Here is a 22,664-nt window from a genome sequence, read left to right on the forward strand (position 1 = left end):
TCGGGGAGTTCCTACCCTGGGGGCCTCCTCTTGCTCAAACTTCTCAGCCAAAGCTGAGGGTTGGAATCAGAAGTGTCTTTTGATGGTATATTCCCTTCTTTGTGACTAGTGAAGATTCCAGAAACTTCCCTCCAATTTTGAACCAGGATAAACCCCTTTCTTATCCCAGAACACAGACTTCACCTGAGACTTTAAAACAAAAGAAAACAAAACAAAAGAAAACAAAACAAACAAAACAAAAAGCAGATAGGCTTAAATATAAAACCACCACAGGATGAAACACAAGACGGAACATTTGAGAAAGTCCCATCCAGAAGCTTCAGATGGAAGTGTTTCTTGTCTTTTCACCCCACTGTCTTTCTCTTCTTCAGCTGGTGGCATCTGCTCACAAATCCTAAAGTCCAAATAGAACCCTTTGAGCAGTCAGACCCAGTGGAAGAACAATGAGGTCTTGGCTGACAAAGTGCCAGTGTTTGCCAAGTCCGTTTATCCTTTATTTATTATTTTCATTGCGGCTTAGAACACAAAGGCCTCGGAGCTCGGCCTGTAAAGAGGCATGTGTGGTAGGAGGCCTGCCTCTGCTCTGAGGCCACAAAGGAGCTCAGAGACTTTCCCCTTCTCCTCCCTGGCCAGTGACTGGGACCTGACACAGCATGTTTTGAATTTACAGAGAGATCTACAGCTTTGGGCTTGGTTTTAGTACTTTTAAAAAGCAATCAATAATGGCCAGTTTGTAATAAGAAAAATTTATGAACTGACAGTCAAAATGTAATTACAGAGGGGATCCCTTGCAAGAAAAAAGAGGTGATGTGAGCAGACATCTCGACAATCTGTTTGCACTCATTTTCATTCATATAAGTGATGGAGTGCTTCTGGGTTGGGCTGCTGCTCTCCAGAGGCTTGTCTGGAGCCTGGAAAAGTCGCTGCCAAAGTTTGTGCTAAGGAAAGGGTAATGGCTCCTGCATTAACTTCTCATTGTTACCCACCAAATGGAGTTTTCACAGTGTTACTTTTATGGCTGAGGCTGTTACCAGGCAGTAGCTTCCACACCTCATCTTCTGGGTCCCTCGGGAGATGGAGATACACTGCATGCTGTAACTTCCTGGAAATCAGGGCAGTGCTGCAGCCCACCTCCAGCCACTTGTAGTTCCTGCCTTCACTCTCCCTCTACTGCCGCTCAGTACTTTGAGGGTACTGCTGAGGACAGATGACACTCTGACTGTCCAGGAACTGCCCTAGGTTGCTTTCTGCTTCTATGATAAACAACGTGATCAAAAACAACCTGGAGAGGAAAGTGAAACTTCCAGGTCACAGTCCATTGCTAAGCGAAGTCAGGGCAGGAACTCAAGGAAAGAACCTGGAGGCAGGAACTGAAGCAGAGACCATGGGGAATATTGTTTACTGCCTTGCTCCTTGTACCTTACTCAGCCTGTTTTATTATACACCCAGAACTACCACTTGCCTAGGGTTGATGCTGCTCACAGTGGGCTGGACCCTCCCACACCAACATTTATCATTAATCAAAAAAAAAAAAAAATGCTCCTCAGACCAATCTGATGAGGCACTTACTCTATTGCCTCTTCCCAGACGACTCTAGTTTGTGCCTAGTAGTCAAAAACCTAATAGTATAGCATCTTTGGAAATTTCTGTCCCACATCCAATTTCAAGACACAGGGCATTGAGCCTATCCTTTTACCCACACAAAGGTTCAGATAAGACTTTGAGAAAACAGGAGGATAATTGTAACATGCTTTTTTGGACTGCCAGCCCCCAAATCGTGACATGGAGACTTATTATTAATTATGGATGCTCGGCCTTAGCTTAGGCTTGTTTCTAGCTAGCTTTTTTTTTTTTAACTTAAATTAACCCATTTCTGTTAATCTAGGTGTTTCCCTGAGGCTTGTTTAACTCATCATCTACATACTGTCCATCCTGCTTTCCTGCTTTCTCTGTGCCTGGCTGGCTGCCAACTGGCTGGCTGGCTGGCTCCCCTTTTCTCTCTGCCTGCCAGCTCTGCTTGTTCCTCCTCTCCTAGCTATTGGCTGTTCAGCTTTTTATTAGACCAGTCAGGTGCCTTAGGCAGGCAAAGTAAAACAGCAACACATCTCTTCATAGTTAAACAAATGCAGCATAAACACAAGCAACACATCTTTACTTAGTCAAACAAATATTGTATTCCACAGCAGAGAATGACACTTGTCTATCACATTTGTTTCAGTTTACCAGGTGCCTTAATGTTGGATGGCTGAACCTTTTGGCATCACCAGCCATCTGAGAAGGATTTTTTTTTTTTTTTTTTTTTTTGGTTTTTTGAGACAGGGTTTCTCTGTGTAGCTTTGCGCCTCTCCTGGAACTCACTTGGTAGCCCAGGCTGGCCTCGAACTCACAGAGATCCGCCTGGCTCTGCCTCCCGAGTGCTGGGATTAAAGGCGTGCGCCACCACCGCCCGGCCTGAGAAGGATTTTATTCTAAGAAGTTTAACCTTTCCTGGTTAAATTGTATTTATCTAAACTATTTCTTAGAGTACTGAGATTTGAACCCAGGCCTTTGTACAATACCAAGTTCCAACCTAGCAACCTCCCCCCACATCTATTTGTATCTATTGTTCACTCCATTTATGTTAATTAGTTTTACAAATAACATTAAGGACGTGGGGGCGAGGGGGGCAAGTGTGGTGGCTCACACCTTTATCCCAGTGATTGGGAGGCTGAGGCAGGAGGATTAACAAGAGTTTCAGCTAACCTGGGCTATATCTAGAGACATTGTCTCAAAGTAATAAATAAAGGTGGCAAAAGACTTCATAGTAAACATTTACTAATAACTCCCCATTTAAGGGGAAGCTGTGAGCACTCTGCTGGAGCTTCCAGAATTGCTTCTCTGCAGGCACGATCTCCTGTGAGCCCAGTCCAGTTTGTTGCCCTTCCCCATCTCTCTGCCCACTGTGTATTCTCTGCCACTGGCCAGGCTGTTTGTAAGTGGGGAAGACAAAATTCGGGGTGCAATATCCATGGGCCTGAATGCTGCTCTTTTCCTCAACAAATGGGAATAGCTGGCCCTCCTATTCTCTGGGCCTAAAGACAAGAGAGATACAGCTTACTGAGAATCATGAGTAACCCTCAGCCAAGTGCCCTCAGAACTGAACCCAGGGCCCTGAGAGTCCCGGGAACACTTGAACTTCCTAAAACAGCTAAGGAGGGAGTGGCTGGGTTTCTCAGATCACCCCAAAGAGAACACAGGGAACTTTGCTCAATATTTCAGAAAAACCTGAAACTAGGGAACTATGGGTCAGGTAGGGGAAAGCAAAACCAAGACCACTCTTTGGTTAACTAGTAGGAGGCTGGAATTTCCCATTTACCTATAATCTTTGTGCTCCCCTTCCCTGGACATGTCTGTTTATGGGGGTTGACTTGTTTTTCTCAGGGGTTCTAAGAAAGACATCCCAGAATTTGCTGGATATTTGGTTTCAAGGACAGAAAAACATTCCAAAGGCCTGTGTCTTTTAGATACAACAGGCCCAGCCAGGTCTCTGTGTCTTTTTCTAAATGGAGTTGTCTCCACTTGCACAAAACTTGCCTTGTGCTAGGGTTGGGACATGTGGCTGGGCAGGGGCTCCAGTCCCACGGAGAAAGCTTTCTAAGCCATTATCTCCTCAGGAACCAAAGTAGGTGTCATTAGAGGCTTGTAAAGGGGTGGACTGCCTTCTCCAGGGTGAGCTGGCTGGACAAAGGATGAAGGGTAAAATGTTATTTTTTTTTTAAAGGCAAAGAAGGAGGCGAGGAAAAGAGGAAAAAGTGAGTTGGGACCAGAGGACTATTCCTCAAACAAGAAGCTCAAGTCAGTTTCTGGTCTCCCTCTGCGTCTGTGGAGGCAAAGATAAAAGGAAAAGGCTTTCAGAATACCATTAAGATATGAATCTTCAAACCATGACTGCTTCTAAACCTTGCAGAGCCTGACGGAGAAAGAAAGGGATTCCCCTGGACTTCGAAGCCAAGCTCTCTTCATATATCCTGCACACTTTTATCTCCCTACGTTTAAGGAAAATGTAACTTTCTTATCCTTTGAAATCAGCCAACTTAAGGAGAGTCGCTAATGGTGTTGCCTCTCCTGGCTTAGTCACATGTGACATTTGTGATACGAACTTGTCTTAACAATTACTTCAAACAGGCAAGCGGGACAGAGCAGCCTAAGGGCTGTGCCAACAGGTGAAGTTAGGTACCATTATTAGTAGCCTATTAACTGGACATAGTAGTACACATTTGTAACCCCAACACTCTCACAGAGGCAGAGATGGGACGATGAAAGAGTTGACGGCTAACCTGGGCTATGTGAGGAAGACCCTGTTCCCAAAAGAATATCAAAGTTTAAAGGAACTTGTATTTAAACGTCAACTTGGCCACTTAAGATCTGTGAGACGGAGGGTGCATCCTTCTCTTCCAAGACACTCCATTTTCCCCTCTGCAAAATGGGACAAGCAGAAGACAGGGGAGCAGGAGGAAAGGGCACCTTGTCTCAGCATCTTGGCCTGCCTTCAGGAGCTCCACTGTGCTCCTACTGGTGAAGCTCATTGCTGATGGTGCTAAGAGTGTCCTCTGTAAGGTAGGAGCATGGCCACATGCTCAGCTTTAGCCTCCCAATAAGATGTCACACTTCAGGGAACTTGACAGGGCCAGCTGTCAGACAGGGTGGATTGATTAACCACCATGTCTTGGAGCAGTCACCCACCTCCAAGCACCCAGTGAATGTGACCATCCACACACTCACTGATTAGTGATTCTGTGATGGGTGTCTGTCTTTGAGATGTCTCACGGATTGGCTAGACAGTTGATTTCTTGGCATCTATTATTTCTCAATGTAGGTCACTTTATTTCTTGAAAAATCTAAAATACTAACAGACACGTTAGGGTCATTTACTAAACAAGGAAATGGATATCTACATAACAAGATTCATTCAGAGATAAACTCTAGGGATTCAAGTTGTGTTTGCAGCCCACTGGGGAAATTTTGTCTCTTTTTCCTAAGAGGTGTGCAGATACACAAAAGATACAACTTTCCCCTCATCTTGGATGCAGATCATGAACTTCCCTGGGGACTTGAGATCGATGCTGGCTCTGCCTGAGGTCAGCTTCTCTTCCATCACCGAGAGACACCTGTGATGCCTTCAAGCCTGACTGATTGCTGGTTGCGGCGGTTATATGGTAGCCTCCCACAAGACTACACCTGTCAGAACTCCCTCTCTTGCTAGAGTTGTACAGCAAGTCATCTGCGAATATGACTTTATTTAGAAAGGGGTGTTTGCAGGTGTCACCAAGTTAAAATCACTAAGATGAGACACTTCTCGATTTCCTGGGTGGACCCTAACTCCAATGACAGATGTCCCGTGGGAGACAGGGGAGACAGAATCTGGGTAATGCAGCCACAGAATGCCCATGGCTATCAGGACCAGAAAGGCAGGAAGTCCTTTTTGGTGGGACCAGGAGAAGGTGGTCCTGTACCTCTTTACCTCTGGCCTCCTGGTGTATATTGTAGAGAAAGAAATTAAAGCACACTGTTTAAAGCCACTTGGTTCAAAAAGCACTTGTTAAATAGCAACAGGAAGTCAGCAGAGGGACCTGGGCTGCTTCCCACAGGCCCTGATTTTCCCCATCCTCTCCGCTGCTTGCTTTCAATATTCCTGCTTCACTCAGAAAGGTGTTCTTCTCCCTGTTCGGTTCTGTGTTCTCACCCAGTCTTCCAAGTCGTTTGCTCGTTTGCTGGTTTGTTTTTGAGGCAGATCTCATGGAGCCACTTCTTAGCACACCCTTCTCCACCATGGACGGTGGTGCCCACCTGTAGTTCTAGTGCTGGGAAAGCAGAGACAGGCTGACCCCTGGAGCTCAGGGAAACAGCATAATTTCCTGAGTTCTAGGCCAATGAGAAAATCTGTCTCAAAAACCAAAATGGACAATGTCCTGAGGAACAATACCCATGGTTGACCTGTGGCTTCTACATGCAGGTACACATCCTACATACATGTACACGTATGTATACATACATACATGTGCATACATACAAACAAGAGTCTAGCACAATAGTTCTCAACCTTCCTAATGCTGTGACCCTTTAATACAGTTCCACATGTTATGGTGACTCCAACCATAAAATTATTTTTCATTGATACTTCATAACTGTAATTTTGCTACTTTTAAGAATTGTAATATAAATATCTGTGTTTTCTGATGGTCTTAGGTGACCCCTGTGAAAGGGTTGCTTGACACCCCCCCCACACACACACAGTGGGTCATGAACCACCGAAACAGGCACTCCCTAGGGTGCCTAGGAATGACAGCTGTGCTTGGCCCCAACATCACCAACCTTGCTTCTTTCTGACTCTCCCTTCAGCCAAGGTCACGCAGAGTCCTTCCTTTATGACCTCCTAAGCATCACTGTGTCCTTGTTGTGCCTTGGCTAGTTGTAACCCTCACCTCCAGTCTAGGCCTCTCATCCTTTCTTGTCCCCCAGAACCTCGTATTTGGATTCTGCATCATTAGATCTCTTTTGCAAAGGGGTGCCACCCCCAAGGTCTTGTGTTCCTCAAACCCAAAGGGAGACCCTTTGATCTAGTGGGTGTCTCTTTCTTTCCCTTCAATGGGAGAAAGAGGGCAAGCTCTGAGAAAGCTTGTGTATGGACACAGGAAGGACCACCTCCATTCAATCCAATTTAACCATAAGAATGATAGTGCTGAAAAACAATCTTTAGCAATAAATGGTATGGTGAATTATGTAGCAAATCATAAGCATTGCTTCCAATATTATGCCTGCAGAAAATGGCCTTATGTAGCTAATTGTTAACCAGGAAACTTTCATTAATTCAAACAGGCCAATGTTTTGAAATGATACTGTCATATAAATGCGATGTGAAGGTTTACGTGTAGATTACTCGGAGGTATCTCTTTTCTTTTCCTTTCTTTCTTTTTTTTTGGCAAAGCAGACTAATGCTGCATTATGTTTTATTGTGCAATAAAATTATGTGCTAAAATTATGCTCATAAATGTACGCAAATGTAAACCAAGCTATTAGTTATGTTTTCACAGATAAAAGTCATTAGCATAGCTATCAAACTCTTCTCCCATTTGAATAACAGAATTATGTCTAGAGTCTCGGGCTGGCTGGCTGGGGCTCAGTCTCCCCGAAACAAGTGTAAATCTTGTTACCCATGGGAGCAAGTTCCCTGACCTGACTTCAACACCCAATGCAGAGCCACGGCCTGCATGAAGCCCTCTGGGGTCCCCAGCTGAGAAGGGGACCACTCAGGGACTCTCAGCATCTCACATCTCTGGGAAGTCATTCTTAACACCTCCCCACCTACTTCCTGCTAATTAGACTTATCGAAAAACAATTGTGGATCTTTGGAGATTTCAGGAGGCTGACAGCATCTTTTAGCAACAGTCACAGGGAAACAGAGTTTCATGTATAATTCATGAGGTACGTGGTCATCCTGGTGGGAAATTATTTCCTCTGACAGACTCGGGTGGTGGCAGTGTCCTGTCAGAATGGCCTGCAGTGTATAATTAAAACCTGAGCAGAACAAATTAATGCTGATTACTTTACAAACCGTCTGAAAGCTTGGATTCTGTTCCCTGTCTTACAAGAAGAAAACAGATATTCAGAAATGTGGAGAAATGCCTCCCCCTCCCTGCACTAATGATCCCACTAATAAAGAGTCCTTGAAGAGATGTTACACTTAACATTCTTTGTCCTCCAATTTGCTTCTGGGATATTCGACAACACAGGGATCAAACCAAAAATATGACGGACACTAAATCTCTGTGCTGGGTGGGTCTCTGTCTTGCCCTCTCCTGAGATGGGGTTTTTGTCTATCTAGGCTGATGGATCAAAGCTAAAGCATGCAGGGAATATAAGCGCTCAAAGGTCCACCCAGTCAGTTAGTTGTTCTGATTTTACTGATAGGGCCAGTGAAAACGATTGTTCAAACTCAGCCAGAGCCACAGTGAGGTCATGAAATTGCCAATGTAGGGCTCCTTCCAAGGTTTTGCATTTGAAATAACAATGGCAATATACTGTTGAATACTATTTTTCTTTAGCCTTTAAATTGCATTTACTTATTTTGTGTATGTATATTTGTGTGTGTGTGTGTATGTATGTGTATAAATATTCAAGTGTTGTTGTGTGCCTGCAGAGGTCAGTGGACAACTTGTAGGAGTCTGTTCTCTTTCTTCTACCATGTAGGTTCTGGGGAGCAAACTCAGGTTCATCAGCCTCGATGGCAGGTGCTCTTACCTGCTGAGTCATCTCATCAACCCTGAAGACTATTTTTTTTTTTGAGTCCTGAGTATGTACTGAGCTTTGCGCCAGTATCTCATTTGACCCTCAAAGCTCTATATGAAATTCATGCTCTAGTTATCCCCATATTACAGGTGGAAAGACTTCCCAAGGCATGAGCCTTGGCCAGCTGTCACTCAACTGAGTATGTGAATGTTCAGTGAGTGGGTTAATTTCCTTCCTCTCCACCCTTCCAGACAGGAGCCTGGCTCTCTGCTGCTTTGGCTAGGACTGGATCTTCTGACCAGTCTGTCATTGCCTCTACTTTTAATGTCTTCAGATTAACTCCCCACTCTTCCACCCAGGCTAGGTTTTAAAAACAGCCTGAAATAACCAATGGGTTTTAATACATCTTGATTTAGTCTCTACCACCTAACATGGGTAGGGTATGTACTGGTGAATGAAAGGCATGGCACTCACCTTCCTAAGCATGCTCCTAGGGAGGGAGGAAAAGAGGCAATTCCCATGACATGTCGTCCCCATGTCAAAGATCATATTCTTAAGCTTAGATTCAAAACATTCTGCTCTCATTACTTTCTCCCTCTTCACCTCCAGCAACTCTTCCAGCATCAGGCCAGTGTAGGGGAAAAAAAGAGATGCTCTTGTGGGTAAGTCATGTCTCTATACAGGGATATGACAAGGTTTGATTAAAAGGAATATGAAACATAGCTTGATATGGCTTCAAATTATACATGGACCTATTACTTTGTCTCTATGAATATTATTTTTCCATATATGTGTAAGAAGGCCTCATCATACCTTCCTTTTGTGACAGAGTTGCTTAAAGTTTGGCATGCTTTGGAATCTCTCTGGCTCTAAAACAGACTTCTAGACTCTTCCTTTGGCATTTAGAAGGTCAGTGACGGAGTCCTGAAATTTGTATTTCCTCATTGGTGAAATCTGGAAACCATAAAAGAATCCTTGTTGTATAGCACTTGTGAGTTTTTCTCTTTTGTTCTTTGAGGTTTAACAGAGTGTCTCTTTAGTGTGTATAAATCCATGATGAATCCATGTATATACACACATGTAAGCACCACTCAGCCCAGCACTTCAGAAGGCTCCCTTGTGCCCATTTGCCAAGACAACAGTAATGGTTTCTAGTGTTCCATCACTGTGGGCTTGCTTGTCCTTGAATGTCTATGATTAGAAAGGTGTAGTATGTGTTGTGTGCCTGATTCCTCTTGCTCATTACTAAGGCTGTGAGATTCTCCCATGTTGTATGTAACAGTCCATTCTTCCTCATTGATGTGCTGTATCCTGTTGCTTATATATCCTGTTCCATCCCATTTTAGAAGTTTAGATATTTCCCCTTGTGCTTATTATTAAGGGGCATTTGCAGTCTATGACTAATAAAGTCTTTTGGAAGGCATGAGGACTCATTTCTCTTAGGTAAAACTCAAGTATATAATTTCTGGGTCACAGGGAGTAGATTTGGTTATCTTTGGTCAATTCTTCTGATATTCCAAAGTGTTTGTACCAACTCATCATCATTCTCAGCAACGCCTGGGTGTTCCAGTTGCTCTGCATCCTCAGCAACATCTACCACTGATGTCTTATTTTAGTAATTTTTATGAGCAAACTTATGGGTTGGGTTTTTGTTTTTTGATTTTTAAATGTGACTTCTTATAGATTATTGAAATTTTTTCTTTTGCTTCTGTTTTCTTCCTGATAAATATCTGAAAGGAGAATATTTTCAAGTCTAAACAAGTTATCATGGGTGGTAATATAGTGAATGTTGGCATAGGACTTGATAAAGTAGAGGGGAAACAATGAAGAAGTAGCATGTACGTGTACAGAGAGGAGCCTAAGGCCAGAAGTAGCGTGAAGCTTGTGCTGGGACTGGGGTAGCTTTGACTGGTCTGGCTCCAGGAATAACACCCACAGCTATGTCAGGGTGAATATGGGTGGCTTGGGCTGATTTATTATTATTCTGGATATGCCTTGTGGGACTCCAAGGTGTGCCATTATTACCCTCTCATTGTAGATTGGTTTTGTGTGTGTGTGTGTGTGTGTGTGTGTGTGTGTGTGTGTGTGTGTGTATGTGTTTCTGTGTACACACATGTGTGAATGTGCATTTGTGTGGAGTCCAGAGGTGTCTTATGCAGTTGCTGTGCACCCTATTTGTATGTGTATGCACATGCACATGTATGTGTGTGCATATATGTGTACATGGAGATCAGAGGTCAAACTCAAGTGTCTACTTCAATTGCACTCCATTTTATTTTCTAAAACATGATTTCTCACTGGCCTGAGCTCACAAATTCAACTAGACTGACTGGCCAGTGAATCCCTAGACTCTGCCTGTCTCACCCCATTGCTGGGATCACAGAAGGTACCACTATACTCTGAGGCCCGAGGAACGAACTCAAGTCTTTATACAGCAAGCACTTTACTGTTTCCACCATCTTTCCAGCCCTATTTACTGTGCTTTCCCGTCATGTATAGCTAACAAGCTAGCTAGTTAGCTGTCTTGGTGAAAGTGGCCTCTCTCTATCTGAATCAGAGTCCTAGAGGCTGCTGCTGGGACTGCTTTTGACATTTCCTCCCACCTCCAGCTAGGGAATCCATTCTGTACTCCAGTTCTGAGTCTGATGGGTGAACACTCTTCCCCCAAAGGCAATGCCTGACTTTGATCCACCAGGCCTCTATGTCCCTGGCCAATGACTGTCTCCATAGAGGCCAAACAGCCCAAGTTAAATTCCCAGCTGTAAGATCTCAAAACCTTGCCTTCTCCCAGCACAGTGTGGGGATGAATGTCAGCTGCTAGCTCACTTCTCAGCTTCCCCAGGAAAAGGATTTTTCACACTGAATCTTCTAGACATACGGAGAGAGACAGGCACTCCTCTCCTTGGAGTCTGGACTCCCTCCTGGATCCTGTGTCTGTTTCCATGGAAAAATCCCTGACCATTTTAACCGGAAATGATTCTGTGGACAGTTCACCTCACTTCTCTGGGACTTGGTTTCATACTGATGGTGGCAGTGCAGCGTGTGATCCTTAGCCATCCACTGTTTGAAATGACAGCCATGTGCCTGGTTCTTTCATCCCTCCAAGCTTTAACTCTTTGTCCTGTGGCACATGTCAAAAGCCCCTGGCCTGGCCTCAGTCGTCTGACTTTGAAGTCTCTCCATGCCGGCTGTTGTCCCTGTTAGCCTCTAACTTCCTCTTCGAGGCCTGGAGAGAGTCAGGGCTCGGTTAGGTTCACATTCTCCTTAAGTGCATCTTCTGGTCATTTTAATTCTTGCTGTAAATTCTTACATCCCTTGACACTGAATCCTTCCTGGCACTTGAAGTGAAATGCTCAGGTTACTTTAGTCTGTTTTCTCTCTTTTAGAGTGTAAGGTATTTGCCATTGTAGCGATTTGAGGAGTCCCACTGTGCAGTTACAGAGAAAGACAGCATTCATGTGCTTGACTAGAGTCAGGGATGGAAGGGCTGGGAGGAGCTGGAGGGGATCTGTTCTTTATCTTAGCAAAGAGGAAACAGAGATACACACATCCGCTCAGCCTGAAACTCAGGTAACAGATTAGACACCAGGGCAAATATACAGAGGGAGGAATGCAGACTTGTAAAGTCTGTCTGCAGAATGCCTTCTCTGAATGCCAGCTCTGCACGAGGAACTATTCTCTATGTTCAGGGCTGAGACTACTAAGTCCAGAGACAAACAAGCCTCGGAGCATGCCCCGCCCCAATCCTCATAGAATTCAGTATCCATAAGGCCAAATGAAGCGGGTGCATAATTACCATGTAAGTGACTCTGTAGTTTAAAAAAAAAAGTCTTTTAAAGCAAGGCACGGATTTTTTAAAGACATAGATAATGTATGTAGTTGAGGAAATTAAAAAGTTTGAAGTTGATGATCAAAGTTAATGATAACTAAAGTTTGGTAGACAATATCTGGCTAGACAATAAAGCATTTGTCTCATTGTCTGCAATGAGATTTAGCTGTATCTTTTTGCTTCAGGTCTCCTGGGAGGCTGCAGGCTAGGGCAGTGATAGTCTCAAGGTGCACTGGAGAAGGCCCCTTTCCAAACTCTGTCACTTGTGGACCACAGGATTCCACTGCTATCAAGGTGTCTTAGTGTTCCATTGCTGTGAAGCGACACCATGACCATGGCAACTCTTATAAAGGAAAAACATTTAATTAAGGTGGCAGCTTATAGTTTCAGAGGTTTAGTCCATTATCATCATGCATTGCAGCTAGGAGTATGGCGGCGTGCAGGCAGACATGGTGCTGGATAATTCTATATCTTGATCCAAAGGCAATAGGAAGTGAACTGAGACACTGGGCGTGGCTTGAGCATATATGAGACCTCAAAGCCTGCCTCCACAGTGATACCCTTCCTCCAACAAGGCCATACCCACTTCAACAAAGCCACACCTCCTAATAGCACCATTTCCTTTGAGGGCTATTTTCTTTTAAACCACCACACAGGGGTTTGGACTGAGACCTTTAGTTCTTTGCTGGTTGCTTCCTAGGAGCCACATTTGGTTCTTGGCCTTGTGAGCTTCTCTAGAGGACAGATCAGAAGGCAGCAGTGGCAGAGTATTTGTGTAGCATGTGCAAGGCCCTAGTTCTCATCTCCGGTTTTAACACTCTAAAAACAGTAGCAAACAGTGGCACTTTGCCTTATCCAGTTGAAGATGAGACAGAGAGACAGTGTTGAAGCCCATCCCTTATAAACTAACCTTGGAAGTACAAACTGCCATCCCTCATTTATCTGTCCCTTAGAAGCAAGCCACTAGGTTGAGCTCATCTACAAGGGGAAAGGATTACACACAAGGGCATGACTACCAAGAAGTCAAATAATGGGGCTATCATTGCAGTTCACCTACAATGAGGTAAAACAGACCAGCCATTAAAAACAGTGATTCCTTAAACTCATGAGACGATTCTCAGCTTCTGTGGTAGTGAAGAAAATGGAAATTAAGAGGAGAAACTATGCTTTCACCATGATACTAAGAGCAGTTGAGTACTGTTGACCTCTAATTTTGATAAGCACATTAGGACCCAGGTACTGTCTTACAAGATGGTAGAAGAGCACATTGATGCATATTGATTTAAATGCTTGGTCCCTAGGTGGTAACACTATTGGGGAACTCTGAAAACCTAGGAAGTAGGACTGAGAGGGAGAAAGTTGGTCACTGGGGACAGGCCTGTGGGTCTCTGATTCCCGACTGCTTTCTGGTTGGTCATGCAATGAGCAGCTCTCCTCCGTTATTTGTTCCTCCTGTCACAACATCCAGCCCATGATTGTGGTAGCTAGTGAACACACACTTTGCCCTCTGAAACCAGGAGCCAAGATAAATTCCTCTCCCTTTCAATTGTTATGTCGGGATTTTTGACTCAGTGCAGCAAAACACAAGACACACACTGAGCGTAAAGATGCATGAGCTGTATACACAGCAAGTGACCTAAGAATTTACTATAGAATAATATAGATACACAATGAAGAATGTTCCAGAAGAATCCTTGAGACACGTTTCTGTGAGAGTGAAAAGCATATTATAAATGGCAGTAGTTTTAATACAAAGTTTTCAGCTCTTATGTAAACAATGATTTAGTTTCAGGAAGTAAAGACTTGATATCTTCCTATTATCATTCCATAGCATAAAATAGCAAATTAGTCGTTGGATTGGATTAGAATGTTTGATTTTTAAAAACTGCTATTTGACATGCTGACTTGATTTTATTTACAAAAAAAAAAAAACAAAAAACAAAGCAAAACAACAACAAAACCCAAAAGATCCTGTTAAATGAATTATGGCTTGAGATTAAGACTTTCCAGAGTTTTTTGAAATGGCCCCCAACACAATTTCTGTCACAGTGCACTACATATTTATGTAAAGCAGTGTTCTCAACACTGACTATTTTAAAATCAGAATACTGATCAACTCTGAAAAGTGTTGAAGATGTTCCATGTCCTACAGTATCAAATATTCACCAGAGTGATTCTTTGTGCAAAAATAAACAAGCACACCCATCTAATTAGTATGTATTTACTTTCATCTTTAATAAATGGTAACATTATGTCTGTGCTGGTTGTCCTTGTCATTGTTGTAAAAAAAACAAAAAAACAAAGCCCTGACAGAAGCGGCCTATGGAAGGGAGGGCTTCCTCCCGTTAATGGTTTGAGGCTGTAGTTCATCACGGTGGAGAAGTCACGGCGTCAGGAGTAAGAACCAGCTGCTCCCATTGCACCACACAGCAGCAGAGAGTGATGAATGGGTACTGGGCTCACCTTCTCCTAGTCAGCCTGGGACCCCAGCCTATGGAACGGTGTCACCTGTATTCATATAAGTCTTTTCAGCTCACTGAACCTAATCTAGAAAATTCCTTGCAAACCCCAGAGGCTTGTCTTTTTAGTGATTCTGGGGGGTTTTCAAGTTGATAATCAATATTAACTATCACAATACCTGTGCCATAAAGCGTATCAAAATAAACTGATGACTTATCAGTAAACATTTGACTTGTATACCTGTTTTATAGATCTATATGCCCAGGGTCATGTATAATTTTCTTAGATGGAAAGGGGTGGCAGATAGAACAGGTTAAGGAGCTGCACTTTACAAGTTACTCGAGATGTTTGGCCCAGGTACACAGTGAGGGGGATGAAAACTGTCTAGAATGTTAGGGAAGTTATAAAAGATGAGTTCATGCCAATGTCTCTTTCTTCTTCCTTTCTGATGTTGGTCCTGATGGCAATAGGAAGAATAGAATGGGAGGGAGCTTAGAGACCTTGTTGAAATATTGGAGGCTGTGGAGAATCTTAGAATTCTTTGGGAGAGGCTTGGGCATGCCTTATGATAGATTATAAGCTAGTAGCAACACATCCGAAGAAGATACCTTTTAAGAAAATAAATTCATTAATTGTGTTTAAGTTGTGTCTATACGTGTGTGTGTGGGGGTGTGTGTGGGGGGGGGTATGTTGAGGTCAATTCAGGTGCTTGTGGAGATCAGAAGAGAACATCAGGTCCCCTGGGGCTGGAGTTATAGGAGGTTGTAAGCAGGCTCATGTGAGTGCTGGCAATTAGTCTAGGCTGGGAAGAGTTCCTAGAGGAGGGGCCTAAGCTGACTTGCCTCAAAAAGACAAATAGGTATTCATTAGCCAAAGGGAAGAGAGCAGGCAAGGAGGAAAGCGACAGGAAAAAACAGTCTTGCAAGAGAGATGTAGCAGGCTTGGAGCGGTGTGCACTGTGGAGTAGGGATGCTGGGAATAGAGGCAGGAGACAGGTGCAAGTGGGGGATGTTAGTGATGTAACGAATGCAGAGGGAGGGTCAGGATTACACCTGGATGGCTGTCAGTTAGGGTTCCCTGCTTTCACCTTTTCTCAATCTCGACTGTTCCCTTTAAAATCCAAGTCTGCCTTGTACCTCTTCACCCCCACCCCTGCCTTGTTTCTTGCACAAAAGCATGTCAGGTCGAGAACTGCAGCAGCAAGGGTGTGAAGTGTTTCTGCAGAGCTGGGTTGTGGCTTTAGAATGCCCCACATGGGATCACCGGCCTGTGGTCCTTGACACTCCTTAGGGAACAGAATTTGCCTGAATCGGAGAAATAACTTCAGCCTGAGGGCTTCTCTGTCTGGAAAAGTCTTAGAAAAATGCACTGCATGAAGATTCAGAAGAATCATGGGGGCTAGAGTCCTGGGGGCTACCCTGTCATGCTGCCTTCGGAGTTCAGTCTTCCAGCCCCCAACTCACTCCTCTGCAGGGACAGTGCTCAGGCAGGTTCTCATAAAGCTCGGGGGCTGGGATCTGTCACTTTCCAGCTGCATTCAGTGGGCAAAGATTCTGAGTGATTTTGTGTCTCTTGGTTGTTTAACAGTTATGGATCCCAGAACTGTTGTTTAAATACCCAAACCTAAGATTCCTGTCTATTAATGAGAGAAATGATATCCGTGGAAGGAAGGACCCCTCTGTATCTCTGCACACAGATCATCAGTTTCCCTCCCTCCGTTCCCCCCAGCAACCAGGTAGGGTATCTGTTCTTTGGCTCTTGGACAAGCCTTTGATGTTCTTTTGAGTTATGTAAAGACAATGCCCAGCTATTTTTCTTTCTTTCTTTCTTTCTTTCTTTTTTTTTCTTTTTGGTTTTTCAAGATAGGGTTTCTCTGTGTAACAGCCCTTGCTTTCCTGGAACTTGCTCTGTAGACCAGGCTGGCCATGAACTCACAGAGATCCGCCTGCCTCTGCCTCCCAAGTGCTGGGATTAAAGGTGTGTGCCACCACCACCTGGTCCAGCACCTAGTTTTAAAAAGCAGAGGTCAAGGTGACAGAAAGGTACCCTGCTCTGCCTGGGAAATGGGTGACCGTCCTGGTTAGGTTTCTATTGCTGTGATAAAACTCCATGACCAAAAGCCACTCAGGGAGTACTGTCCATTTACAGATCTCAGGTTACACTCCAGCACTGAGGGAAGGCATGGGGAAGGGAAGGCATGTGTCTTCCTAACACCTCAGTGGTACAAGCGATTGGTTCTTCCTCCTTGAATTGAGATGAAGGAGTCTCCTGAAAGGAGGGAGGGCATAGTATTTCTATGAGTTACTAGAGTCAGATGTGAGTGCAGACACAAGCCTGTCTGGGATTGATGTGTGTCTCTGCAACACAACAACTCTAGTATCCTGAGAAGATTATCTAACCTCTCTGGGACTCAGTACACCAATCTCTGAAATGGAGATGTGATATTAATACCATGCTTTTTTTTTTCTTCTTGAGATGAGGAGGAACCACGTTATTCAAGCTAGACTTGAACCTGATATGTGGCCAAGCATGGCCTTGAATTTCTGATCCTCCTGCCTCTATTTCTCTGGTGCTAGCCTTCCATGCAGAAGCCATTGAGCCCAGTTTATATGTTGATGAGGACTTCGCCCTGGGCTTCCTGCATGCTGGACGAGCATTCTGCCAGTGAGCTACATCCCCAAACCCTTGGCTACAGTTTTGATTTGGCTGAATGCCCCGGCTGCAAAAATTAGGAAGCTAACTGGTGTCGTTAGCTTTGCACCCCTTGGGTGGATGTTCAGGTGTTCAGCCCACCTTCAGCAAGCACACACCCCGCAGCCAGGTGATGAGGGCTGAACCTACTGCTTTATCTTTGGGGTGAAAATCTTCACTAGATGTTCTAACAGTGAACAGAAGTAGTCAGTGGGTGGAAGAGCCACTCCGGGCACAGCCAACTTTTCAGAGAGAATGAGAAATTTGAAAGAAATGCCTAGCCAGAGATGCCTGGGAATATATTCTCCAGCTGAGTGGGGTTTCTTGTTTGTTTATTTGTTTTTTGTTTTGTTTTGTTTTTTGTTTTTTGAGACAGGGTTTCTCTGTGTAGTTTTGGTGCCTGTCCTGGATCTCGCGCTGTAGACCAGGCTGGCCTCGAACTCACAGAGATCCACCTGGTCTGCCTCCCAAGTGCTGGGATTAAAGCCATGTGCCACTGCCGCCCGGCCAGTTGAATATTTTAAGCTGTTCATGTCACACATGGGACTCCATCTCTTCAACAATACTAGTGCCTGTAGCTCTAGCAATCCCCAGCCCCACCTTGATGTCTGGTGAGGGAGAGAGAGTTCCTTTTTGCCTGCAATATGGCTCCATTAGGAAACAGCAGCCCCAGGAGGAAACTCTGAGTCCAGAGCCCTTGGCTACAGAAGTCTGGGCGCTGGTGTCTCTCTCTTACTGAATGCAAGCTGAGGCTAAAGGCCAAGGTGATTTTTCTCTCTTTTACAACATCATAAAAAAGCATCTCATTCTTCAGATGACACCTCTTGTTGGCTCAGGTCCAAACCATGATTAGCAGGTAATCTCATAGTCTATGATCCTTCAAGGCCTTCAGCCTGCCTGCCAAGACCCATTGCAGGAGGAGAGACTGGTCTGACCTAAGGATGCTCAGTTCCCATGGCCTCGGAATGAAACTGGCTTTCTTAGGTCTCTCCTTGCCCATCTGGAGTTAATGCCCTCCGCCTTCTGGCCTCTCTCTGGCTTGGCTCCAGCTGTTTGCCTTCTCAAAGAAAATGCTATCCCCAACCACCCAGGCTGCACAAGGGCAAGAAAACCTCTTTCCTCCACGAAATCATGGAAACACTGAACTTGCACCTCCAGAAACTCCCAGCTTTAGTTTGCCAATGGGGAAAATGAGTCTCAGAATCATCATGTGGCTTCCCTGGGGTCACACCACAAGGATGAGTGGCAGGAGAGGAGTGGAATCTCTATTCCCCAGTGTATACCCAGTGCACAGAGCATCCTCTACACTGAGATACCCATTCTTGGTGTTCACTGTGTCATGGATACCTACCAAACACTGACTGAGGTAGGTCCTAGGTTCCCTGGAAACTGGCCCTGGGCCTACCTTGGGAAATCATCAGAGCTTCCCTTCTGTGAGTCCAGCTCAACCCAGACATCCAAGAAGAGGGAAGACAGTGATGTGAAGCAGCTCCTAGTGGGAGCCTGACTCTCAATGACCCTCCCTGATTCTCCCTGACCCTCCCTGACTCTCCTTGACCTTCTCTGACTTTTTCTGACCCTCCCTGGCCCTCCCTGACCCTCCCTGACCCTCCCTGACTCTTCCTGACCCTCCCTGACTCTCCTTGACCTTCTCTGACTCTTTCTGACTCTCCCTGACTCTCCCTGACTCTCCCTGACCCTCCCTGACTCTCCCTGGCCCTCCCTGACTCTCCCTGACTCTCCCTGGCCCTCCCTGACCCTCCCTGACTCTTCCTGAACCTCCCTGACTCTCCTTGACCTTCTCTGACTCTTTCTGACTCTCCCTGACTCTCCCTGACTCTCCCTGACCCTCCCTGACTCTCCCTGGCCCTCCCTGACTCTCCCTGACTCTCCCTGGCCCTCCCTGACCCTCCCTGACTCTCCCTGACTCTCCCTGACACTTTCTGACTCTTCCTGACTCTCCCTGACCCTCCCTGACTCTCCCTGACCCTCCCTGACCCTCCCTGGCCCTCCCTGACTCTCCCTGACTCTTCCTGACTCTCCTTGACCCTCCCTGACTCTTACTGACCCCCCCCCCCACCAAGCCTCCCCGACCCTTCCTGACTCTCCCTGACTCCCCCTAGCCCTCCCTGACTCACCCTGGCCCTCCCTGACCTTCCCTTACTCCTTCCTACTTCCTATCCTCCTTGACCCTACTTTACCCTTCCTGACACCCCCACCTCCCCAACCCCTTCCCACCCCCCACCCCCTGCTCCTTGACCCTCCATGGCCTCTGAACACCTGAAGTTCTTTGGTCCTGCTGCCACAGTATCACAAGGTAGCCAGCACAGGCCATTCTACTTCTAGCCTAGGGAAAGCAGAGTAGAAGAAACAGCAGAGGACTGGATGTGAGGCAGCCTGATCTCCAGCCCTGACATTCCCCGTCCAGACTGTTCAGCATTTGTGATACAAGCTCATCTGTCTGGACTGGGCTTTAAAAATAAGTAAGAATTGCTGATATTTAAATCTAGGAGCAGGAAGAGGAATTAGTTCTCCATAGATCTATCTACCTAGCTCGGGGCCCAGCTCACGGCAGCTAATTATGCAGTTGTCACTCTTATTTCCAGGAAATCAGGCAGAGCTCATCCTGCCCGAGTCTCAGGATTGTCCTCTATGCCATGGACATGATTCTCATCCCATGAGCTTAACCAGGAATTTGTAGGAAAGTGTCTGGCGGGGTTCTCAGGTCAATATTGGTTTCCTTCCTCCTGGGTAGCCAGCCCAAACACAGAGTTTTGGAGGGGGTCACAAAAGGCCCAAATTCAGTTACTTGCACCCAAGCTTCACATGTGCTTTGCCGTGTGATTCCTCCTGTGAGTCCTCTCCACGTCCCTTCTCCCCTCTCCTCTTTCCCTTTCTTTAAAACCGAACCACTTCATTATATTCGAGGAAAATGTGCTCCTTAAAAGTAATTAATAAAACAGAAAAAGTTGAAAGATGGACACAGTGACATGAGAAACAGCCCTTACTGAGAACAAGCACTCATGGTACTAGGATTTTTGCATATACGTAGACAGAAAGATATAGACCCCTAGAAACACTTTAATAAAATGCGCTCATAATTCTAAATGCTATTTTAAAACATGAAAGCACCACTTTCAATTTCATTGGAATTTAACAGAAGAGAATACACTCAAATAAGACTACAGAAGTTATTGAGGAAATGCGTTTTTACAGTGGAATAGTATTTCTCGAAAACACGTCTAAGGTTAATACAAAGAGGCTGTCGTCATTTACTTTAAAAGGCGACGACAATTCAGTTGTTCACAGGCCAGTATTACCTTCTCCCAGAGGATGTCCCTCCAACACCAGAATCTCTGAAGAAGAACTTCTTCTCAGGCCACCAAATGCCATCTGAAAATTCTGGAAACTGTCCAATAGTAACATCCATCTTTCTGATTGGTAAAATGATGGTCAGAGTCGTCAAATGACCTCAATAGGCTTGCAAGCACAGGGTGGAAAGAAGGAGAGGGAAAACCAGATCTGTCGTTACCTGGGGGGCAGGGCCATGCCCACATCCAGGTGTGTGGCAGTCCTGTTTGGTCTGTAAAGGATGAGTTCATGAGTGCTCTGTGACCTCTTCCTGCTCCCTTCCCCAGACAGCTGGAGTTCCATTGGCTATCATTAGTCACCTGGCTAGTTTTCCATTGCTCAGACCAACAGCTCTATGAGTAGCATAGTTCTATTTATACAACTATCCCATCCCTGGCCCACTTACTCTTAGTGGGCAAGAGAGGTGTGTTGGTTACTTGATAAAACAATCTCTGTGACCAAATTCCTGACAAAAAGTGACTTAAGGAAGGAAGAGTTTCAGGGGTCATGTCCGCCATGACAGGAAGTTGCAGCATCAGGAGTGCAGGGTGGCTGGTCACAGTGCATCTGCAGTCAGGAGTGCAGGGTGGCTGGTCACAGTGCATCTGCAGTCAGGAAGAAGAGGGAGACAGTGCTGGTCCTATCTTGCTCTCATCTTCTTATTCAGTCTGGGACTCTAGCCTAGGGGATGGTGCTGCCACATTCAGGGTGGGTCTCCCCCCTTTTGTAAATTCTCTCTGAAAACCCTCTTCTAGACACAGCCAGAGACATGGTCCTTGGGTGACTCCAAATCCAGTGAAGTCGACAATGAAGACTAAGCAGCATAGCTGGGGGGGTGGGGGGTGGGAAGGAGGATAACAAACAACATCAAGGAAGACAGCCAGCCACACGTTATCTCATGAGTGGAGTAAAGGAGGTAAGGATGCTGCTGGTGGAGTTCTGCCAAGTGCAGGAGACAGAGGAACTTCATTGAGAGCTGTTGCTTAGTGTTAGTGTAAGTACCAGGTGGATGGATTGCCTCCATTAGTGCTTCCTCATAGGGTTTTATTCCTAAATTATTCTCTTCTTTTTTCTTTCTCAGTTGACTGACCACCACTGTCACAGAGTTTTGTTTAAGGAGGGCTTGTGGGTATTGTATCACCGGGTTTATTACATTTGAGAAACTGGTGTTTTTACATAACATTATTGTATGCTACCCTATGCCCTGTTCATTTTCTTTCTTTAAACACATTGTGAATATTGTTTTTTGCCTTCAAGTGCTGCCTGGAGAGTGCTGAAATGAGCCAGGATGTAACCCCTTTGATGCCTACTCTCCATGCTGTCTGAATGTCTGAAGTATCATCACTTAACCAGCTTGTATCTTGAGTGGATTTGAGTTTTCCCAGAATATGACATGTCTTTTAGTTTCCATATTCAATTTTTAAAATTTGGATAATTAAAAAATTTTACTTTTGGATTTGGAGTCCTCTCTTTTTATAATTAAGTGCTTTAAAATAAACTAGTTTCTCTAGACCATCTTTTATGTCTTTATTTTAATCTGCATTTTCTCTGTCTCAAACTTACATCCACATAAATAATTTAGATTCAGAGGCTCGACCTGTTTCTTCTCTCTCTAACTTTGGTGCTGGTTCAGTAATGAGGTGGCTTGGGTCCTTGGTTTGCTCTCTTAGATCCTCCATCTCTGTTTTTTGTTTTTAAACTCATTATCTTGTTGTTCAGGCCTATGTTCCTGGATTTATGTTCTTATTAAGATGGTGTACAACACGAAAGAGTGGTGACAAATTCCTGTCTCTTCTTTGCCGAGTTTTCTCTAAGGTTGGTTCTTGTTTTTCCTCTTTGTTTCTTCCTCCACTTTCTCTCTCTCTCTCTTTTAAAAAAGAAATGTTTGCATAGGTCTTCTCTGAATAAAGAACAGATGTTTGTGGCTGCCTTATCTCACCCATCTCCCCTTTCCTGATGCTCAGTATAAGTTTTGATTCTTTCTTGCCTGGAAAGTAATGTTCTCATCCAGGATGCATCTTCACCTAAGATGCTAGGGGAGCCTGAAGAACCATCCTTCTATCCATGT

This window comes from Peromyscus californicus, unplaced genomic scaffold (assembly GCF_007827085.1).
Source record: "Peromyscus californicus insignis strain IS unplaced genomic scaffold, ASM782708v3 Scaffold_4__1_contigs__length_199733344, whole genome shotgun sequence".
NCBI classification, from domain to species: Eukaryota; Metazoa; Chordata; class Mammalia; order Rodentia; family Cricetidae; genus Peromyscus; species Peromyscus californicus.